The sequence below is a fragment of the Thermobia domestica genome, chromosome 16, assembly GCF_964235325.1.
Source record: "Thermobia domestica chromosome 16, izTheDome1.hap1.1, whole genome shotgun sequence".
In the NCBI taxonomy this organism is placed as follows: Eukaryota; Metazoa; Arthropoda; class Insecta; order Zygentoma; family Lepismatidae; genus Thermobia; species Thermobia domestica.
Genome location: NC_137469.1, coordinates 109542996 through 109567450, shown reverse-complemented (window position 1 = coordinate 109567450; position 24455 = coordinate 109542996). Strand labels below are relative to the sequence as shown.

The 24455-nt window shown below is 36.3% G+C and overlaps 1 protein-coding gene across 5 annotated transcripts in view; it reads left to right on the top strand.

Annotated features, from left to right (window-relative positions):
* Positions 1–24455, top strand: part of RhoGAP93B (MyTH4 and RhoGAP_KIAA1688 domain-containing protein RhoGAP93B) — a 338924-nt gene that overhangs the window by 23483 nt on the left and 290986 nt on the right. The window contains exon 1 of one of the 5 annotated variants that reach the window (XM_081742930.1): positions 16659–16961. The exons of the other annotated variants lie outside the window; for them this stretch is intronic. The gene's annotated coding sequence lies outside the window, so the exon portion shown is untranslated. Of the gene's footprint in view, positions 1–16658; positions 16962–24455 lie in introns of those variants that run through there. 5 annotated transcript variants of the gene reach the window in all.

Below are 24455 nucleotides of genomic sequence, written 5' to 3'. Positions count from 1 at the left end.
TGCTGTACTGTATTTGGAATCAGGTGAGACACTCTGTATGACTTCACATACGATATAGCCTTTGTCTTGAGTATCCATTATACAAATGCTTAGTGGCACATGATTGTGTTGCTAAGTGTCGAGAACGAACTTTACAGAAACACAAGTTTAATAATTAGAATTAAGATTCCATGTGATGTAACGACTAGCACAGTCTATTCTCAAGAATTATTTCCTGTGCAGTGGTGTGGTTATGGTTTTCCTCTAAATTGTGGTCCAGAGCTCCTTCGTGGCTAAGCGGTTAGTTTACGCGTCTTTGGCTTGGGAGACCCGGGTTCGATTCCCGTCGGGATCTCATGTGATTTGGATTTCACGTTAATCAGTAGGTCCCGTCTCATATAGCCTTATTGCTGAAAGGGACATTAAGCACAAAATCAACTCAACTCAATTGTGGTCCAATAAATTGTCTCCCCTTGTAGTTAGCTTTCCGGGTTCGGATCGTAAATTTTCCCGTAGTCCACGTCTCACATAGTCCCTATACTGAAAAGGGACATCAAACACGAAATAAACTGAGGTGATCTGAGCTTGGTCGTGTAGTATTTCCAGTGCCACCCAATTATGTTTGTTTAAATTTGTTGGATTTGAGTTTAATATCCTTTTCAGCACCGATGATGCTATATGGCATATAAATCTACAGTTTAAGTGGAGTCCGTACCACCATATTGCTTTCAAATTTCAAGATTTCCACCGTAAATCGAACCCGAGACCTCGTCCACCAAAGGCGCGCATGGTAGCTACCAGGAGCGTCATTTCAGGTTTTGCTTAGGGGGGGGGGGGCAAAACCCCTCGATATAAGTAAAATTTCGCGTTTTTCACTCATTTACTACTACTCTATTGATAAAATTTATATAAATCTCAAACTCGGGGGGGGGGGCAAATGCCCCTCCATGCCCCCCGTAAATGACGCCCCTGGTAGCTACTAGAACAGCAGGAAGGGCATTTTGATTTAGAGTATATGTTATAATTGTGACTTACGTGAACATTTTATTATTTTTTATTTGTGTAATACTATAAACGGTAAGTAGCTTCTGTATCACAATTTTATTCTATATTTTATTCGTCGTAGCCGTTACGTTGTAAAACATTCTGTATGTAAGTCATGACATAAACTAGAACGTGATCTTTTAAACTTAGTGAATTGACCCAATGGGAATTACAGGCAACTAGAATGAGCTTTGCATTTAGCGATTAGTGCCACCCAAAATGTCAGTCAGCTATCAAATTTCATGAGATAATGGCAAATGGGTCAGTAGGAAATTCATTTGGAAGTGCCTTATAACAAAGAATGAAGCTTGACATATATATTAATTTCTCCCTCCACGTTGTGGTCCTTGTATTTGCACTTCTCTTCGTTTATACTGTATTCTATACAATTCGCCAGATATACTGGGTTACTGCTAATTCTATTGTGTATAACCTTGAGCATTTTGTTAAACAGAGGAAACTTTTAATTTGGATTCTAGCAATGTTCTCATTTTCTGAGTCTTGTCGCTCATCCGCTGTTAAAATAAACAAACAAGAAAGTCATTAATTTAGCAAATTGGCCTGGCGACTAATGTTGACTCACGGTTTTTTGTGGCTATTCATATGGAATGATGAAATGAATGAAGCATTTTCTCATGGAATGAAGCTATTTATTTGGTAATAAAACATTTGTTTGTTCGCAAACGAAACATTTTCTATCTTACTATTCCATTGAAGGAAATTTGCCATTTTCTGTTACCAAGTATTCTCGTACCATAATTGATATGCTCCAGGTTCGTCGATATGCTTTTTTTCTCCCCCCCCTCCCCTTAATATCACTAACCGAATGTTTCTTCTCACCTGGTGTTACTGTTTCCATTATAAAACTATTTTTTTTTTTCCTAATAATTTAACCTTTTCTCCAATCGACGTAAAATATATATACCGATTTCCCAGAGCATATGTGTACAGGGTTTGCTGGTTAACGTTTCTTTTCTTTTTTAATATTAAAGATACGGGTATTCGGATGCTATATGACAAGAACGGGTGATTTTTGAATTAGAACACACTATAATGATAACGAAAATCTATGCCTGGGCGAACGAGGTGGTACTATGTATTTATTCATCTAACAAGCTTTAAGCTTGAGTCCGCGTGATCAGTTTTCAGTGGAATATGCAACAACTAAAACCAATTAAAAAAAAAAAAGGGAGGAAATCGGTTAGGGGCCACATTTAACGGTATCATCCCGGTATTAGCCTGGTGAACCTTAAGGTGAACTTCAGTCAGGATGACTGCCGTCGGATTTGGACGTAGGTCCTCCCCGATTGAAGAGCAATAACATTAGCCATCAGTCTACGTCCGCTCGTGTATACCGTTGGGATCGTATGACGCTGAGCCTTGCTAATAGATAAACTACCATACTATTCCGTCGTTTGCTTGTTGGCATTGAAGAAAACTCTTGCTTTTGATTGCCTAGTCCTGGGATTAAACCTAGGACCCCTCATAATTGCTATTCCAAGACATAGATCAAATATGTGTACAGCAGTGAGATGACTTTTTGTCTCTCTCTTGTCTTTAAAAATAAATAGTAACGGGACTTCGAAATGAATTACAGTATTTTCAACAAATTATCGATAAAAACTTTTTAAACAAAACATTTGCAGACTTCACTGCACCCGTTGAGATGTTTTATGATGCAGCGGCGAAGACTATAATCATATATTGATGAAATTTATGTGAAACCACCAGGAAAGTATACTTTTTCAAACAAAAGAATAATTATCAAAATATTTTATGAAGTTATGCGTGAACATACTGATAATATACATAAACGAATCGAATTGAGAATCCCCGGTTTCTTTCTTTCTTTCTTGTAAGTATGGTAAAAATCAGATCACGTTATAAGAGAATAATAAAAGTTTTACAAAACAGACGAACGATCACCTCTTAATGTTTTTTTTTTTTTCATATTTTTCAAATTTTGTCCAAATGGAAACAAACTTACCAACCACGGAATGTAAATCCTAATATTTAATTAATACATGTGTAAAATATAATGATTATTTCATAACGTGCACTTCAGTGGCGAGATGTGCGTCTTCGCCGGGTGTAAGCGGTAAGATAAGACTTCGTATTACCGACCTCATTTCCTACCTCAAGCACATTAAAACCAATTCAGCTACGGTAAGCAGGTGGTTTGAAGTTTCAGTTCATTTTTTTTTTAAAGAAAATAATAAAATGTAGATCAACGTAATTGTTGGTAGTTTATAATTCCTTTACACCAAACTAGACCTGCTTTCCTTTGTTAAAGCCGTGGTGGCGTGCTCGATAAGGCGTCCACCAACCAACTGATGGGGGCGGAATTTTATTCTTTCATGAAGTCTTCATATGAATAAGCAACAGAAAGTTCACTTCACAGTCGAGGAAAATACAAAATTATCCAGATACGTTTTTGAAACACTTAAAATTATGTTCAAGGAATGAGGACGAAAAGTGAGCGAACTTTTTGGCTTAAGTAGGGCAATAAAGTAAATTTTATTAAAATCAGAAAATCTCTCCTTTAGGAATGTCCATATATGTGCTTTATCAGGTGCTTTGTCCTATCTGTTGGTGACTCTTGGTACTATTTGACTGTGTATGTCATGCATACGTAGATGTAGAAATGTCCATGTAAAAAGGGGCAAAAGATTTAACTAACCATATTCTTTTTACGCGGTTTTCAATATTAAAACGCCGTTTTCTCGAAAATGCAGTTTTGTGGCATTCCTTCTTTTTTCCCATAGACCTTCATATATCTAAATTATTTGGTAGTAAGAATTTTTCCTATTCAGGCAGATTTTCAGTTTTTTTTTTTTTTTTCTGCTGTAGTGAGAAGGTTTTCGGTCATAGACTTCTTACTGTAAGCATGTAACAAAGTTGTATCAAAACAATTTCTTATTTTATTAAAGCCTTTTCTTTTAGTCTAGTGACTGTCGCGTGCGCCTTTGACGTACCTGGTTCCGTTGGCACTGACAGTTTACTTCCACAATCTTCCTCTTTCATTAATCATCCATCTCCTTTAGCCTAAAGGGCATAATCGTGAGACGTTAAACTGAAAAATCTACTTTTTTTTTTTTGTACAGAGCCCTGTCTGATGTTTTCTCTTATAATTCTTCTAGAAACGTCTCCTCTTGCCATTTTATGCGCATACCAGTATACAAACCCCAGTTCACTTTTATGTTGAGCTCTGATTCTAGTCTGTAATCGTAAGTGTGCGTAACCAACTTTTCCGTATATTGGCAAGCTTTGCAGATCGAAGCGGTCACTGCTGAAATCAGTAAATAAATAAATAAAAAAAAAAAGTTAATAAATGTTACAGTTCCCATGTACTGCTATTACAGTACTGTGGAATTTTGGCAATTTGTTCGTTATGTTCATGATTGATTGATTTAATTTAGCGTCCCTTCAGCACCGAGGCTGTATGAGACATGGACCAAGAGGTTAACGTGGGATCCAAACCGCATGAGCTCCCATGGGAATCGAATTCGGGTCTCCCTACAGGATGTCATTTATTATAATAGCTACAGGGTTGTTTCTTAAATTTCAGACAAATATCTCTACGAAATACAATGAATTAAATTGTTCCGAATATCACTTGGATAATCCAGAAGACACTGGAGAATGTCCAAAGTGCCAATTTAGTCTGACTCCTGATCTCCTATCATTATATTTCCTAATGAAATTTGCTAGTTCGATGTAGTTGTCGCGATCACTGAAGTCGTGGAATTCTTCGTGCCTGAGGAGTGCAAGTTCATGCTTATCTAAATAAATAGATAAATAAAACTATTAAATGAGCACCATTCTATCTAGTATTTTGAACGAGTTCATTGTTTCTCTGTATTACTTTTATATTGATTGTTTTATGAAAACTCTATTCTAGGATCCTTACCAAACTTTTTTGTGTCACTTCAGAAGCAGTATGATTTCACGATAGTTTATATACTTTCCAATCATAAATTTTCCAAGTCGTTAAATTAAATCTTACTCTAGACAGAAAACTTTCCACACGAAAAAAAAAAGAAAGAAAGAAAGAAAAGAAAAGAAAGAAAGAAAAGCATGGTTAACAGTATGTTTAAATCTTTTAATTTTAAAACTGAACAACCACTCTTACATCACAGACGATCACTTTACATTTTGCATCACTATTGACTAAGGCGAGCATATACATATCGGGAATACGACAGTGTCTCCGATAAGTACGATGTCCAGTACTGGAGGGGGTCAGCAGTGTCAGGAGTGCCCGTTTTGTTACGACTCAACACAAAGTTGATCCCATTCTTTGACACGAAAATCATTTATCATACGTTGTTTACTTGGCTAACCAATGTCAGAAACAGCACAAATTTAACTGTCCCAAAAGGCCGTAACTTTCGGAGCCCTGTGACAGGGTTTAAAAAAACACGTTTTTTTTCTTAAAAAGAAAAAGCCCAACCCACCTGGGCCCATATGGGCATTTTCGGGTTTAATTAGGTTTTCTCGGGTTTATTTGGGTTTTTTTTCAAAGTTTCAATGCCTTTGGGGTAAAAGTGTTAAAATGTGATTTATATTTCAAGATTATCATTGTCACAACTTGCAACAATTTTCTGTTCACTGCTGTTTTGAAAAATGACCGTCATTTTGAAATTTTACGTTGGATCGCCGCCAAAATATATATACACAGCAAATTTCGAGTGTCTTGTGCTTCTACTCTGAAAATTTAACTTAAAAAAAAACGAAAATTGCGACGTGGATACCGGTATTTTGAAAAAATGGCCGCCATTTTAAAATTTTACGTTGGTATGCCGCCAAAATCTGTACAGGAAATTTAGTGTGTCTCGTGCTTGTACCCTGAAAATTTAAACTTAAAAGACGGAAAGTGGTACCCCTCTGTATGTGTGGTACAGGCAGACGAACGAACAAATGTAGGTCGAATCATCCCAATAGCCTCAGTGACATTCGCCAAATATGAACACCAAATATATTAATTTAAAACAAATCTATAACTCATGTTTTATAAAATAAATGTTTTAAGGTGTCTTAAATAAAATTAAATATTTTCTAGCGTAAAATAAATGGTTTTATTGTTGAAGTTCACTTTCGATATTTTGTGCGTTCAATTACGGGAATATCCCGAGCACTTGTTGCGAGACCGTTCTCCCAGAAAATTAATTTAAAAGAATTAACAAATATGCAGGGTGTTTCAGAACAACACATGGGAGGTGATTCCTGACACGAAGATAGGTGTCAGGAATCATCTCCCAAACGTTGTCGGTGTTGTTTTGAAACACCCTGTATAATTCATATTTCATAAAGTAAATGCTACAATATGTCTTAAATATCTTACAGCGTAAAATAAAAAGTTTTATTAGGGGCGCGGTGGCTCAGTGGTAGAGCGTTCACCTCCGCTGCTTGGGGTCCCTGGTTCGATCCCAGCTCTCGCCGTATGGACTACGTGGTGGACAAACATCATGCTCGTGGGTTCCCCCGCTTTCTCCATTCCACTATTTCATTCGTTTCTCATAATGACGTCTCCTTTAGCCTAACTGGCATAACTGTGGGACGTAAAACTGAAAGATTTCATTTCATTTTTTTCAAATAGTTTTATTGTTGAAGTATTCAGTTCCAATGCTTTGTGCGTTCAATTGCGGGAATTTCCCGAGCACTTCTTTCGCGACGAAGGTTTATTATTATTATTATTATTATTATTATTATTATTATTATTATTATTATTATTATTATTATTATTATTATTATTATTATTATCATCGAAAATGCAAGCTTTCTTTACTGTACATCGAAACTTCCACTAGTACGGAAGTTTGAATTCAGCACTTGAAATAGTAAGCGTTACATACTGTTCGAAACTCCGAGCATTAAGCTTCTTAAATTTGACAAAAATGTTTACGCTATTGCTGATGTTGATTCTACAGAATGCTTATTTGAAAAGTAGCAATAAATAACTGAACTAAGCTGTTGTTAGAAAACCAAACTTTACTGAAGAATATTTGTGTTACCATCAAAAGTAATAAAAAATAATACTAATAGTTTTATTAATACACTACATATTTACTAGCAGTACCAGCTCCTGGTCCCTAAACCCATCAGACGTATGAGGGATAACATCCTTCGGCGTCGCCGAGTGGGCGAGCACACTATTCACGGAAAGTATTTTCTAAAATATAAAATTGCATATTTTACTTCAAATAGGCTATAAGCACAATCCATACATTTATTTGTTCTATAATTATCTCCGTCTAAGGTACGGCTTCTTTTGTTATCCATTCAGTGCATTCAGAACTTTATAAAGGTCTTACGTTGAATGTTGTATATCTTAACGTGAAAGCAACTAATTCGCCCAAGGAAAGTCCAAAATCTGATAAAAATCACTTTCAATGTGATCACCTTAGTTGTACCAATAATATACTAACGAAAAGCTGAAAAACCCAAGTGGGTTTTTTTCAGGTGGGTCCAACCCTGCCCTGTGACCTATCACACACTACAGCCATCGTCTCTTGAAGTCAATACACAGCACTTTCGAACTAATCACAATATCTTCTTGGGCGTGTTCACCTGTACTGCTTCCTACAATCGAATTCATCACCATTAACTTAAAACAAGCTTATGTATAAAGAAACCTGTAACTCTTACCTAATTACTTGATGAATTGTCACAGTGACTATATATTTAGTGAGATTTGGGTTAGATTCTCTGTAGGAGCATACATGTGCGGTTGCCCGTCTCATATGACCTCGGTGCTGAACGGGACACAAAACTCCAAACATTTGACATGTTTAATAACTGTGATCTTCGGGCGAAGTGGCATTTTCTTGGAAGTCGAAGAATAAAATGGTGGATTTTGAAATGAGAGGAAAACAAATTCATCAGTTTGTTAAGGAATTCCAATTACATTCACCTAATATAAGCGAGAAAATGTGAGGAAATCTCCGAGTGAAGTTTGAAGATACTGAAATTGAACGTGAGGCGAGCACACTTTGAATTATTACATTATTGTGTTCAAGTTGGATTCTCTGTTTGTTTGGGTTTAAATTTACAATCAACTGGTCCAATTTCGTTTAAATTCGTGTGCATTCTTATCTCCCAGACAAACTAATATTTCGTTATTATTAACCTATTCTTTATACATCAATTATGTTATTATTAGTTCTTATTGTTTTCCCAAGAGCTCTCAGCTCGTCTGTAAATGGTCTCCACGCTAGAGGCAACTCTTGATGTTACGTAGGAGGCAGTGCAGTTAGCGACAAATAGTAATTGCTTGAACTATTAGGAGCGTGACTGACACACTAAGACGTTTTTTCTTTATAATAATAAAAATTTTGTCATTATTGAATTGACCGTGTTCACAAATGATTGTTATGGTAATAGTTCTTACCTCGACACAAATTGTCATTAATAGTTTAATTTGAGTAGCACTGACATAGCTGACAATCAAATGTCGTAATGAAGCAAATTGGGGAGTAATACTATTTCTTCGCTAAAAAAATAGTATATAACATATGTTTGGTTTAATAAAAAATGCAAAGGAAAGTTTTGTATAGACGGGGAGAAGAGGGGTGCACGCGTAATTGTAATGGAAGATTGGAATGCAGTTGCAGCAGAAAAATAGGAAGATAGTGTCGTACGCAAGTCGAAAATATCAAATAGACTATGTTATGATTAAGGACAGGTATCGGAATACGGTGAAGAGCGCGAAGACTTCCCGGAGCGACATTTTCTCTGCTCAGAATCTTGTGCTGGCCGAAGTGGATATTCAGCTGTAAAATGTAGGTAGAAAAAGCAAACAATAAGATGTTGAATACTGAAAAGTTGAAAACCGAGGAAGTAAGAAATATTTTTTGTTGAAAAGATGCGATTAAGAGATGGAATTAAATTATTGAGGGTGATCGGCGAAAGGTTTATAGAAAAAGGAAAAGAAGTGTATATTGTGTTTACTGATCTAGAAAAGGCTTTTGACCACATGGATTGGAATTGTTATAATTCTAAAGAAGGTCGGGTTGGAATGGAAAGATCTTAGACTTATAAGAAACTTAGATGTGAACCAATAAGTAAGTGTTAGAATAAGAGAGGAAATAACAGAAGAGTGCGGTAGGAAGAGGAGTTCGACAGCGATGCTGTCTCTTGCCAACATTATTTAATATTTACCGAGAAGAGATAGTGAAAGGTAGCCTACATAATGAAGTGAAAGATAGTGCATTTCGGTAGTAGGTAGAATGGTTAAGTGTTTACGGTTTGCAAATGATTTGGCACTTGTTGCAGAATCTGAAAAGAAAAATCAGTAAAATGTTAGAAAACTTGTGGAAGGACTATGAAATATGGGATAGAAATAAATGATAGATACGAAAGACAAAAATCAAGGTACTTGGCACGAAGGGGTCGGTGTCAGATATATAGGTAGGATGAGGGGAGAAAATAGAACGGGTGATAGCATTCGATGCCTTCGTAGTATAGTTAGTGATGAAATGAAGTGCGAACATGAAATAAAGGCGTGAGAAGCCTTTAGGAGGAAGAAAAGTGTTTTGTAGGAGCTTGTATAAAGAGTTTAGATAAAGACTCATAAAATACTTGGTGTGGATATAATATGGGCTGAAACATGGACATAACAAAAATGATGTAAAGTGACTGGAAGCATTCGAAATGTGAGTGTGGAGTAGAATGGAGAGGGCTAGCTCGGTCGAGCGGAAAAGGAAAAAGAGACGAATTATATATATATATATATATATCGTTTAAAGAACCCAGCTTGAAGAGACGAAAGAAAAGAGAAAAGTACGTCGCTTTATGCGCAGCAAAATTTATTAAGGTTTTGGTTTATTTTCTGCTAGTTTGTAATACTGGCATTACAATAAAATGTTATTTTACTTTGTTTCTTGAAAGGAGGGGTGGCGAAAAGGGCCAAAATCGGCCCCGCGAGGGGTCGTTTTTAAAGTAGCGGTACGGACTGAATTTGACCTATATGAGCAATCTATAAGATATAAAACGTCAAAAAATAATAAGCATTTTCATACAGTGCAGAGTAGTTTATAGGAAAATATTTGTGGAAGGAAGCTTGTTGCAAGAAAATTCTTGAAAAGGGGTTGTTTTTCGACATTTACTAGGTTATTACCAGGGGCGGATCCAGGACGGACTTCTGGGGGGGCGGTCGGCGGTAATACTGCTACTTTTAAGAGCTCCAAACTTGTTATGGATGGGTTTATTTATATATAAAATAAGAAAGTTTCCTCTTGTGGGGGGGGGCGATCGCCCCGATCGCCCCCCTCTGGATCCGCCCCTGGTTATTACGTATATAGCGCAACGGAGTACGAAAATGATTTTTAAGTATGTTGTGTAGGAGTGGACAAGCGTTAACATTTGTAAAAATGGCCACAGTAATCCACAGCGCTCATAGTGAAAATGAAACCCATCCCCTTCCCCCCACAACCACTACAGCACACTGAGAACACAGCTGAAAAGCCACTCTGTATCGTAACTACTCAGTAACAGCTTTGCTTCCAGGTCGTGCTGTTGTATGTCGAGTGAAGGTCGGATGGGAATGTTTCGTGTTGTTTAGTGTAAAGAACAGTTGTTCGAAGATGCCTAAACAGTACAATTGTGATTGTTGTGGATCTCGAAAGGCATTACGTGCTTTAAAAGTGTTACGCAACTTGGAAATATTAGAGTATTTGAAACAGAAAAACAAACATTTGGTGGTTAATACGAGAGTTTGTGGCAAGTGTTACACTGAGAGATACAAGAACAAACGATGAAGCAGATTACGTTCGCGTTCGGAGGACCGCTCCTCGCAAACTCCGTCCGCATCGACATCTGCCGCAGCACAAGAGATGCCTACTGCCGCATCGCAGGAAATACTTACGTCTCGTCCTGAGTCATCAAAAAACATTTGCCTTGATTTGGGTCGGACTTCTAATACGCATAAAAAATGCATCATTTGCAACAGTGACAAAAACCTTAGACTTATAACTCCAAGAGCTCGGTGCAAGTTCTTTGTTGAAAAAGGTGTTATTATTCCTAAAGGAGTGCGGTGTTGCTCACGGCATTTAGTAGTTGATTTTCTCAGAAGTAATGAAGTGATCGCGAAAATGTGTGATCAGACCAATTTCAACAAAACCGAAATAAAAGATCTGATTGAAGGACTGCGTAACATTGCATCTAAGAAGGGATAAGACTTTGACACTCCTGATGTTTTGAATAATGACTATTGGAGACTAACCGGGACCACAATTGAGCAGTTCAATGTTCTTGAAAGCATAAGTAGTCACGTGAAACACACTGTCAACAGAAGTGCCCAAACTAGTTTAGCGGTATTTTTAACCAAACTTCGCTGTGGTTTGTCCTATAATATCCTATCTACAATTTTTGCCTTATCAAAAGATGTCATAAAACGATGTGTTCACACTGTTCGTAAGGCTCTCATTTCTGAACTCCTTCCGAAACATCTCGGTTTCAATCATATTACTAGAGATGATTTTATTCAGAAACACACCAGAGCATTTGGGAAGACCATCTTCACACAAGGAGAGTATAAAGCTGTAATAGTTGTGGATGGAACTTACATTTATATAGAGAAGAGCTCGAACTATTAGTTTCAGAGGAGGACATATTCAATCCATAAAGGTAGACCCCTGGTTAAACCCATGTTGATTGTTAGAACCACAGGGTACATTTTGGATGTCTTAGGCCCATATTTTGCAGATGGGAAGAACAACGATGCCTCTATTATCACAGCGCATATGCGACAACAAGCAGAGGGTTTAAGACGTTGGCTTAATGAGGATGATGTCATCATCGTAGATAGAGGATTCAGAGACAGTGTGAATCTTTTGGAAGACTTGAATCTAATAGTAAAGATGAAACGTTTCCTGCAGAAACAAAGTCAACATACTACGCAAGAGGCTAATGAGTCGAGATTAGTTACATCAGTGAGATGGGTAGTAGAAGCCTCAAATGGTTTACTAAAAACTTTTCAAGCACTAGCCAACGTCATGCACAATTCTCAAGTGCCATACATAGGAGACTATGTCAAAATTGTAAGTAGCATCTGCAATGCATTTAGGCCTCCTCGAATAATGGAAGATGATGAAAGTGCAAAAATAATTGGAGAAAGAATGTTAGCATTGCACTGCCATCCCAATGAGTTGCAATACAGCGTCACTGCAGAAAAGTGGTTAAGAAAAAGGGTTATTTGGCAAAAAATGACTACTGACACTTTGACCGACTTCCCTCGTTTAACACTTGAAGAACTTAGAAAACTGACCTTGGGCATATATCAGCTGAAACAGGCGACCTCTTATACAGCTGAACATACAGATGAACTAGGCCTTTACAAGTTGTTCTCACACAGAGAATGTTCAGATTTAATAAGAGTTTTAATTCAGAGCCGACACACATCATCCAAGATACACACTCTATGGATGCAGTATAATATAGCTACAGTTAGATCTTGGTATTGCCAGTGTAAAGTTGGAGCACGTGTTGTTGGATGCTGTGCTCACATTGCTTCTGTGTTGTGGTTTCTTGGTTATATCGACACCTTCATCACCAACAAGAAAGACACTCCGCACATTATCAAGATTTTATACAAGATGCTGCAGTTGGCTGGTCTGATGACGAAGATGCTGATGATGACAAACCAGTAGACTCAGATTGACAGGAAAGTGAAAATAGAACCGTGTGTCTCTCCTACATGCTGTGTTACGGCACTGAGTGGTCTGTGAAGAACAAACTAATAAAATGACTATTGTGATATTGTCATTCTGTAGTAGGCCTATATCACGAAGTTCTAATAGGGGATACCACAAATAGTGTTTTGACAACACAAAAAAAGTAAAACATTTTGTCTTTTTAATATTAATTTTGTTTCGTTTTCATCAGTAATGTTAGTTTCTTGTCCATGTTACCTACAATATAATACGATTGTGCATTTTTGTTAACAAACGGTGCTGTGTAAAACCTTAATTGCAAAATATATTTGGTTAACATTCTGTTTTTCATACATATCTGCTCTAGTACTACCATTATAGTATAAATGAATTGAAAAATCAAGGGGGCCGATTTTGGCCCTTTTCGCCACCCCTCCTTTTCAACCTTTTTTAGAAACAAAGATCAGTTTCCTCCCAACCTCTAATGCAAAAGACGGATTAGATGAATCACATGTCACACCAGAAAACAGCAGAATGTTTTCAAATATTTTTGGTTTTACTGTGCTGGTTTCGATGGATGTCTTCATAAATTGCTCCTTAATTTTCGCTCCAAGGAAAGTAACCTGACAAAGGTATGTTTCGAAGACACTTTAATACGCAATGAAACAATTAGTAAATCGCGTGGAGCAAATGGTTAATCATTGTAGTCTATTTGCCCCTACTTCTGTCGCTTTGCTAATCGTTCGAGATTAAAAATGTAAATAATGTATCAAAATTTGTGATTTGAAATTACTTTAAATTACCGTCAGTTCCTGTATTATAGCTATTTTGTTTATCTACAACGACATTTTCATATACATACTGCCATATTATCATTCAATTTTCACCCCTGACGATGGCAAAAATGCAGGTAAAATGAGCCCACTTAAAGGGAATTCGTAAGCATTTAGGGTCATTTCTTCAGACTCCGTCTCTAAAAGTCAGTCTAGATTATTGTGACCAGAAGTGAAAGAAGAGAAATCAGTGCTCACTTTTAAACAAAATCATGTAATTTTTAAAATGTTTATACATATTTTGTTTATTTATGTATTTTATTAATGAATTTCCAAATACAACCTGCAAGACTAATTTACCCGCAATATATAAAATCAACAAACAGTTGGGAAGGGAGATGGCCAGAAAAAAATCTTTAAGTTTTATATCCCACGATTATGCCGGCTAAGCTAAAGGAGACGGTAATGATGAGAAATGAATGAAATGGTGGAATGAAGAAAGTGGGAGGAAACGGAACAACCCCGAGAAAACCCAGGCACACAGTGTTTGTTTACCACAAAGCTCACTTGGTGCGAACTAAGGACCCCATGTACCAGAGGTGAACGCTCTAGCACTGAGCCACCACGACCCCAAGAGACGGTCAGAGCTTACGTATATTAAATGATACCAAGATAACATTCGCTTCTGAAAATACTTCAGTCAGAATGGAGCTCTTCCCGCTAACCTGGTGGCTAGTTCTCGCTCATTTGGTTCCCAGAGCCTGGGTTCAATTCCCGGTGGGATATCCTTGAAGTTTGAAAGCGTTACTGTGGTTCGGATTCCACCGTAACCTCTTCAGTCCCCTAACAGCACAATTACATAGCAGGCATATGCCTATCATGTTCCCTCAGGTACATGGGAATGTGTCCAGTTGAGGAAGAAATCACATGGATGGAAGTGATAGTCACAGTCTATGTCCGCCCCTAGACACATGCCTGATATGTACCTGGGGAACGTGCCTAGCATGTACCCCATGCCGTAAGTGTCAATGAACCACAAAATTACTCCCCCAAAATATGTTAAATCGCCTATATGCGTAATGTGTTTACATTAAGGTGAGTCTAAACAACACTTAAAACAAGTAAAAAAAAAAATGTAGGACTAGCCTAGGGTGTGCGCGAACCACCAACCTTTGGATTACTAGCCGCGTACTCTTCCGACTTGGCCATAGAGGCAATGAGAAGAACGTTGCTTGTAGAGAGATCAATTATTAAGGTCTTTTGCATTTGGCTAATCAGAGTGCTCCATTAACCGCATATATTCGACTATAACCGTTTGGGATCAGATAAAATCTGCTCGCCATGTAATTTTATAACAAATTGACGAGTGTCTATTTACTTTATTTCATGGTTCTTCCATATTCACTTTCAAATGATCGGCGAAAGTTGCCATCTAATGAAGTTGATGCGATTGTTGCTTCTAGTACACATTCGCTTAGAAAAAGAAGCAAAAAAATGCATCAAATGTGGGAGATGAATTTAGAACACCTAAATTGCGAATCCCTAGCACATCTTGTGTGCTGTTGGGGTATCTGAAACAAAATGTACCTAAAGGACGTACCTAGAACATGACATATATATGTCCCAAGTGACGACATAAAAACAAATGACTGTTAGAGTGCGAAACTAAGCTAGGTATGTAAATGCTATATTTGTGGTGCATAGTTGCAAATATTCATTAGGTGTAACAAGTGCCTAAAACTATAGGTACCTGAAGTACATACTTCATATCATGATGCTCATGAATATCATATGTGCCAAGTGTCGGGTACCTAAATTTTGTAGCTGGGACACCTAAATGACACATGCCTAGCACATCTTATACTGTTAGGGTCCTGGTACTAAACGGTTCACATTTTCTTTTTGTAACTATTGCTTGAAGTATGATGATTGTTGATGCCATCTAATAAACAAGATTAGTAATAAACACAGGTAGGAAGTACACAAAGGCTACAAAGCAGTTTCTACTACGATGCAGGCCTTAGAATAGAAACAAAAAAATAAAAACCAGAGGTACACACGGACTGAAGAGGTAGCCTCAATGGTGAAATGGGATACTAAACTACAACAAACCAACTCGGAAGGGCGTCCACGGGATTCGAACTCAGGAGCTCCGAGTTGGGAAATAACAACATCGATTAATAACCTACAACTGATTATTATTATTTTACATTACTGCCTAAAAAAAAAAAAAAAAAAAGAATCTTTAATTCTCCTAGAAGATTGAAAGCAATCGGAAATGGTAAAGTGGAAGGAAGGTATTTTCCACCTTCAGCAGCTCAATACAAAAGGTCAAGCTACTGTTTTACTGCAGCCTGTAATCTGTTGAGGATAAGTATGTTATTGAACTATTCACGTAACTTGAAATATGCAAAAACAGTCGGATAATATTAAAATTTTACAATGATAACTTTTCAGTTTTTACAAAATGCTGATAACCGAAAATTGCTCTAACTTTGTAGTACTTACAACATGCTATGATTAAAAATCCCTGAACTTTTTCGTACTTATAACACACTCTATGATCTTAAATCATCGTAAGATTTTGGTTCTATAGTCTTAAAATCGCTCTTTTTAGCGGTTATAGTATGCTATAATCTAAAACCATACATCACGTGTTCCTAAAACGTTACGTTGTAAAGTTTTAATATTTTGCAATATGTGAAAATAGCAACAAAATTTAACGATCAGCCGTAAGCATATAATTGTGAGGCAGTAATAAGAGAACTCAAAAAAAAAAAAAAAAAAAAAACTTCAAAAGAGATGATGCACAGAAGGTGGTGACATCACCCTGGCAGGATCGAACGTTCAACTCTGAATACTAGAGTTAAATTACTCTCGTCGATGCTTTTCAGTATACTCTGTTGTTAGGTGTAGAACCACTCATCTGCACTCCCGAGATTCGATCCATGGATTGAGGGATGTGAGGTCACTAAGATTGTGCGACCCCCATATAGTAATTCGAGTGGATGTGCCAGGAAGCGGGGTAGGTGCACATGTGAAAAATCGAATCTTTGTCTGCTGTAAACTGAATCCTTGCGGTTTGTATTGAATACATGTTGTGAGAGTAACGTAATGTGAGACAGGTGTGGAGACAGCACATGGCAACACTGCGTCACATTGACTAGCTTGCTCCCGATGAAGAACGAACGAAAACGCAAACTCTGCTGCTGCCTCGGGAATGTCAGTAGTGCACGAGAGCAAGCGGTAGGCGGTTGGTGATGGGTGTGTAGCGTGTGTGTGTGATTAGCTTCGGAGTGTCTGCTTGGCTGTTTCTCTTTTGGTGCTAGCTTTCAAGAGGGAGAAGGAGAGATCTGTGCGTGTGTATGTATATATGCATATGTGCTGGAATATGTTGTTGGAATATTCGGAGCAAGGAATTCTTTGACTTCAGGGAAGGGTGGAAATATTGATTTGCGGCACGAGGACACGGGATTCGTTCATCTAGCAGAAGAACCAAGAAAAAATAACTACGGTAAGAATGAATGATCGGCTCTTGTATTATTTTTAATTTGTTATAATTAAAACACAAAGATGTTGTATATATTTAGTCAATATATTGCAAAGCTTACGTTACTTGTATTATACGTTCTTTGATAGTGGACTACATGATCCACAATCGAAACCTTATTCGCCAAGCACATGTAACTTTTGTGTGCATGATTTCCATTCATAATAGTCTGCGTGTGTGGTATTCAACTGCTGTATCGAGTCAGATAACCGTTTAGCGTCTTCTTTAATTTGAGAAGGATTTTCAGTTTGGTTTTCATTTTATATTTATTATTGTTTCTGAAGAAACTATTTAAGCCAGTAACGTGCATAATGATCTGACCGGGATTCGAACCAGATTTCTGTTTCAATGTATGTTTTAAGGAGTCTGACTTCGTCAGTTTTGATATTATAGTATGGAACTTTCTATTCAACTTGCGGCGGGAATGTTGTTAAGCTTAACCATGGTAATTGTAAGTAAATAATGAAGAAATGTTGAAAAACTCAGAAAAATTTGATCGTCAGATTAGCAGCGATTTGAACACAGTTCTTCTGGTTACAGATTTGCATTACCCAGTTATTTTTTGGTAATTACTTAATAAAAGCTCATGAACATAGTGTTTGTGTACCACTAAAGGCGCAATGGACCAAGATCGAAACTGCGACTCTGCGTGTTAGAGGTGAGAGCTCTACCGCAGAGCCACCATGCACCCAATATATTTTATTAACTAATTTTTAAACATCGCACTAGTTACGTGTCTCTTCTTGTCTGCTTTAAGATTTCTTTTTAGTTGTATTAAATGAAGATTCTTTGTGATATTTCGGAGGCCCAGACATATAATTGTTTCTAGCTTTTAAACAGTACTAAAAATAAAGTGAAAAGGAAAGATACTGCACTAATTATGATATTAACAAAACTTCAAAAAGTATACATGGAACGGAGTCAACAGTCCAGTCAAAATATTGAAACATTTTTGATGGTCATCAAGATAGTGTTAAAAGTCAAAGAAAATGTTTACGGTCTAATTTTTCCGATTAGATGGTTATGAAAACGTTACCGTTTGTAGATCGTATCTGTATAAATAAAAATGAATTTAACAATGTTTGGCGCCTAACACCGCTGTGCCAATTTTGATTATTTTTGGTACATTAATTTAGATAAACTGTTTATCCTGGCATTACTTTTTCAGCACATTTGCGTTAAGGGGGTGAGGGAGGTGAAATGTAAAAATAATTCAAAACCACTGGTATTAGTGTCCGGTACATAATTTTTGGGATCACTGAGATCAATAGTGACACTCCTGATCCCGTTTAAGCCCAAGTTTAGCCCCCATTGGTATGGGGGGCTAAGAAGGGAGTGACATGTAAAAGTAATCGAAAACGACTGATATTAGTGTTCAATCTAGTTGAGGTTAACTGAAATGAATAGTGATGCTCCAGATGCCGTTTTAAGTGAAAATTCATCCTCATGTGTATCCTAGGAAAGAGAGAAAGGGTTCAAATACTTTCATAAACCTATTCTTCCCGTGCGAAGAGGAGCGCAAGGGGATATCTCGAGGCTGACTATGATCCACAAATCACAGTTTGAGAAACACTGGGCTGGAACATGCCTTCGGGTAAAGCATAATGTAGGACAAGTTTCTCAGAAATGCATAAATTCACTCTCGACATTGAATCAGTGATTAGAAAGGGGGCTGTGCACTAACTGTAAGTCTTGATATTCTTATTCTACCTTTGAACCCAGAAATAAAATGTTAACGGGGAATAGAAAGGTGTAGAAATACAGAACATGTGAGAGAAAGAGTAGAAATGAGAATTAGTAATAAAAAGGTTTACACTGGTTTCGTATGTCGATTTTTCTGGAAATCTCCTTAAAAATGGACATAATTTCGCTGCTAAATTTGTATGACAGTGAAAATTGGTTACGAAGCGTAAGTTTATGAGTAGAAAATTATGTAATATGGCTATGCATTGAAATATTCATACATACGGTAATAACCAATCATTTACATGTAACTAAGTATGTTGTGTATAGCCTCATGTCTTCCTTCATATATTTTTAGGTTCATTGTTAAACTTCTTTGAATGTCCAATGTAAGATTTCAGAATCATGGCAAGCAAATTGAAGAAAACGAAAGAGTAATTTTATGAAATTACCTTCAATCGTCATGATATAGTGCGCGTCGTCACGAAATCCCGTTGCTATACTCTCATACATTGCTTTGCAATTGATGTTTCGTAGATATATTCATAACGTCTATTCCATATTGAGTCGATTCTTGGGCTAGTATTTCGATCGACAGGATGTGCTGTAATGAAAGTTACAATACCAGTAACTGCAGTAGATGACAAAGAAGATAATGTGTTTTCAAATAAGTAGGCTATCCGATATTTGAAGCAACAATACGCTTGTATTTCATTATTAAGTATGATTTTATTATTATTATTATTATTATTATTATTATTATTATTATTATTATTATTATTATTATTATTATTATGTTCTTAAGGACAAACTGGTAATGTCGGATAGTGTCTTTAATGGATGTCAAATCGTACATTCTCAATATCCTGTAAGATTTTATTCGTATCTTGGTACAATTCTCTCGCCTTTCCTGTGGAAACCATGGTACGATTCCAGATTTGAGTACCTGATAAACTTCAAACAAATCATTCTTCGATTAAAATGTTTCAGTTTATTCTCTCTCTCTCTGTTTTTTTTTTTTTTTAAATAATATTTGGGAATAACAGAGAAACTAAAGACATGACCAAATTGTAGTTAGTGTTAAGGTCAACAAAAATACTGGAAAATAAATGGTTGGTTAGATTGTAGTTTAGCATACCTTTCAGCATCAAGGCTATATGAAACGCGAACCTACAGTTTAAGGTGGAATCCGAACTATCGTAAGAGGTGGTTCCTTCCCTTCGGGAATCGAACCAGTGATTCCGTGCACGAGAGATACACGCGCTAGCCATTAGACCAGTGGGGAGGGATAGTATAAAGTAAAATAATCATCGTGTATTCTCGTAATTTCATCAACAATTCTGTGATACAGCGCTCACAATAACCTTTGATATGGCAGTTATATGGTGGTTATAGTTTAGATTCCAAGTGGGGCACTGAATTTTCTCTGTTTAACGCTGTGAGGGGAATTGGGGGTAGTGTTGTCCACGAGTCTACATTTGGGACTGTCTCGTTTCGAAAAAATGTCGTATACAGATAGCGAAAGTACTGTTGTGTATATCTATTCTATCTGAAGATCTTCGTCTCATCTCGTATCTTGTTATGAAAATCGACTCGTCTCGTCGACAATACAAAGTAGGGCTATTCGAATTATATGCCATCGAGCTTTGGTCTAAAATTTAAAGAATTTTTTTTCGCCTTCTCTGATCGTTTTTGCTCTGTGTAGGTCAGTATTGAAATAGAAAGTTGTAGTGACTTTGTGTTGCTTCCGGTTTTAGTAGAGAGTTGAGGATGAAAATGAAATGTATTATTGGGACGTTTAATCGATTGTAGAAACTCGTTTCTCAATATCACCAGTTTTGTTTTATAGTGAGCAACATTAAAACTTTTTTTTTTTTTTTTTTTTTTGGTATTTCTATCACTTGTGGGTTAAATGTCACCTCCATCAGTGAGCTCGATTCGTAACTTTTGACCCTGTATATCATGACTAGAGACCGGATGTTTAGGCATTAAAAACCTGGAAAATAGGCACTTAAATTTTTAAAAAGTAGGCAGTAAAATAGGCACTAAAATGTAACTCGAAATAATGAAGATAAGTGCTCAATATAATCAAAAATAAATTCAAGTCATAGATAATGTTCAAAAAATATAGAAACATACCTGATATAAAAATGAAGCTTGACTTGTATTCCATTATATTTGATAAATACATTCTCTACAGCACTTTATCACTACACATAACAGTCCAAATTTTATACATTTTATCAGTACATACACCAGTCCAAAGTTTTACAGCACTTTATCAGTACACATAGCAGTCGAAAGTTTTACATCTTATCACTACAAACAGCACTTCTATTTCTCGGAAGAAGCAGAATCCTTTCTTGAAATGCTAAGTTATATATTTTCCTCAATAAAGTCTTATTTTGAAGAAAATGCATAGAATAGGCAACATTAAGTACTAAAGCAATTATTTAGGCAGGAATGGGCGAAATAGGCAAAATAAAACTGACTTAAATTGAAACTATAACCCCCCACAAAACGATATTTTTGATCATATCTTAAATATTAAAGAACAGGCATTTTGCCTAACATCCAGTTTCTAATCATGACCAAAATCCATGGTGATCCATCAAGTAGTTCCTGAGACATATGTTTCCCCAGTCAGATTTACAGACAGTTTTTTTAATCAAACCCCTTAATAAGAATAATTGGGATATGGCCAGTTGCTGACCACATGATCAACTAAAAGCCATTTGGTTGGCCATATGCCTTTATGTGCTGTAAATCAGTTGTGTGTGTGATGATAAACATAATTGACGGCAATCAAATTACGTAGCAATAAACAACTCAGAAAACACTGGTCACATTATTTTCTAGTATTTTGTATGGACTAAAGCGGTGTCGTGTCCAAATTATGATAAATTACTGTTTCTCCGTTATAACTTAAAAAGGAAAGAAAAAAATATGTATGTAACTGTCTAAGAAGATACTTGTTTTATATTAAAATCTTAAGCTAGACCTTAAGACAAATTTTACTATCATTAAGCCATTTTTGTGCTTGAATAGAGATGATTTAACTGCATCAACAGTAACAACGTTCTATCATCGATTCTCGAAAGATAGAGGTGGAAGTTTTGTCCAAACGTCATGCAACTTGACCTCAGTGTCATTATTACCAATCGTTAGCTTGAGTGAGGTTCAAACCTGATCACAGTCTCGTGAAGTTGGACATCTTATGATTTCGTTATTGAAACTTAAAAGAGTCTAAAACCCACCTTTGATATATTTTAGCGAGTATTTAATAGTCTTATCCTCAATTTTCGTCCGAGTTTAACGCTTTGGAGCACAGTGCTTTTACATGAGATCACTCATTGGTACCAAACATTAGTTCCAGACAGTGATTTTCAAGAAACCAGTTTTCAGTCAGTATACTGATATACTTTATATACATAACGGTTTTTACCTACGCCATTTTTGTATGTTTAGCCCATTGATATATATTGGGATTTTTCTTCCTTTAATCAAGGTGGAACTTAAATTATTTGATTTCACTAATTTCTTCTTTAATCCTTGCTAATTGTCCGTTGGTTTCTGAAAACGAATTTGCAACATATATATATATACTTAAATTTTCTTATTAAATATATGTATGTAGAGCAAAATTTCATTTTTACGAAGTATGGATTTAGTTTGGCAAGGTAAATAGAGTTGGAAAAAAAAATCATTAAAATGAAACCATTAAAATTTTAGTTCATTTCGAAGAAAATATAAAACAAAGATGGCGTAAACATTAAACACTGTTAAGTAATCAAATGCTAGAGAAATTCGTGGTTGAGTGGTCGTAAGCAAGTTTCCCTAAAAAAAAATAAAAATAAAAAAATAAAAAAAATAAGATAAATTTGTAAACTTACGTGTGTATGGTAAAATACATACTTGTGTGGGTGGGCTCTTCCTCACTTCTCCATATAATCCCCGTTGAGATTTAGGCATTTATTCCACTGTTGCACCAATTTGTCCAAACCCCTTGCAAAAAAATCAGGGCTCTGGCTATTTGAGCTAGAACATTGGCAGGGTGGTTGAACTTGTTCAAGAAAACTGTCGAATTAAGGTGCGCGAAGTTTCAGAGAGGTTGAACATTTCTGTTGGAACAGCCCATCATATCATTCACCGGAAGCTGCAATAACTCAAAGTGTATGCACGAAGAGTTCCTCGTCAACTGAGTGGCAATAATCGGCAGATGAAAATAGGTTGCAGTCTTGAAGGTTTAATGCTATATCAGCAAGATGGCAATGCACATTGTAACAGGAAATGAGACATTTGTCCATCATTACACTCCCGACAGATGATAAACGTTTCAAAACAGATAAAGAAAAGCAGAAATTGAGGAGAGTGCTAAATAGTCAGATCCCTGATTTTTTTCAAAGGGTTTGGACAAATTGGTTCAACGGTGGGACGAATGCCTGAAGCTCAATGGGGATTATGTGAAGAAGTGAAGGACCTACCTACACATGTTTGTACAAATGTGTCTTAAAAATATTTTTTAAAGCTTAGGGAAACATACATTAAACGACCCACATAATGAAAAAAAAAAAATAAATGAAGAGTAGTTCAATATAAACTTGTATGTACTCTTCAATAGGATTCGTCCAGATATTCAGCATTATTAATATTTACGTATGAGGCGTTCCGGGCAGTAAGGAAAACTCAGAGAAAGTTGTGTACAATCGGAACACTTGAAAATTAGATTTTGGAGTTTGGAGAAGTAACACCAAATTGCTCTATTTCAGCCCATTCTCGCGCCTACGTACTATGCATGTATAGTTTCTGCAAGTCATTCCTCTTTCCCTTGGAAAATACACTTTCAAAGTAAACTGATGATCATTTTGACCGTTCAGGATACATTTTCAGTAAACAAGTTTGTTGAGTTCTCTCTTACTACTCGGAATGCCTCATATATTGTACATATCTTGACGTATAGTATGTAATATCTAATTGCCAAAGAATATGATTTATTGTTCGGCGTGAGTTGTCAGAAATTGCGCTTATCTAATTCTAATCATAATGTAGAGTACGTCTTTCAGTTTTCACTTCTTTTAGCATCATTTTCTTTTTTTCTTAAACTTTTTCTTTCTGTAGAAAATACATTTAAAGAAATATATTCATATTTTAGAAAGTCAGTTTATAAATTAATTTAATCTCCCTCATGCCTGTATCTCATTTAAAATATATAAAAAAGATTTTAAAAAAACTCTACCAACTAAACCATTATTGTTAAAAGTTTCAAATATTTGAAACACTAGAGTTCCAAATTTTCGAAATGTGTTTTGTACGTTTCTCTACCTACCACGGTAAAGGAGATCGGAGCGCGATACATTTATTTTAATTACACAAAAAGTATGAAGTGATGAAAATTGAACTTTTCACAACTTAAAGTTAATGGATGTACCTACATATTGTGCACAGGAAATTATTTCACGTGATCTCGTTTCCGAGATATAGTCCTATAAACATTGATTTACCAAAAAAATACTATAAAATACGCACTTTTTCATTAATTTCTATTTTTTTCTTACTACACAGTACAAAGAAAATTTTTATGTTTTGAAGTTTTGAAAAGACAACATTCCAGCAATTCCAACGAGGTACGACAATGCAATATAAGTTTTGAGTATACGTCACGGCAACACCGCGAAGTCAGGGGCCTATCTTTATGTAGAAGACATATGCTCAAAATGGAGGGGTCAAAATTGAAAAATTCGCAAAATATAATCTCTCTCTGACTTACAGTTCCCG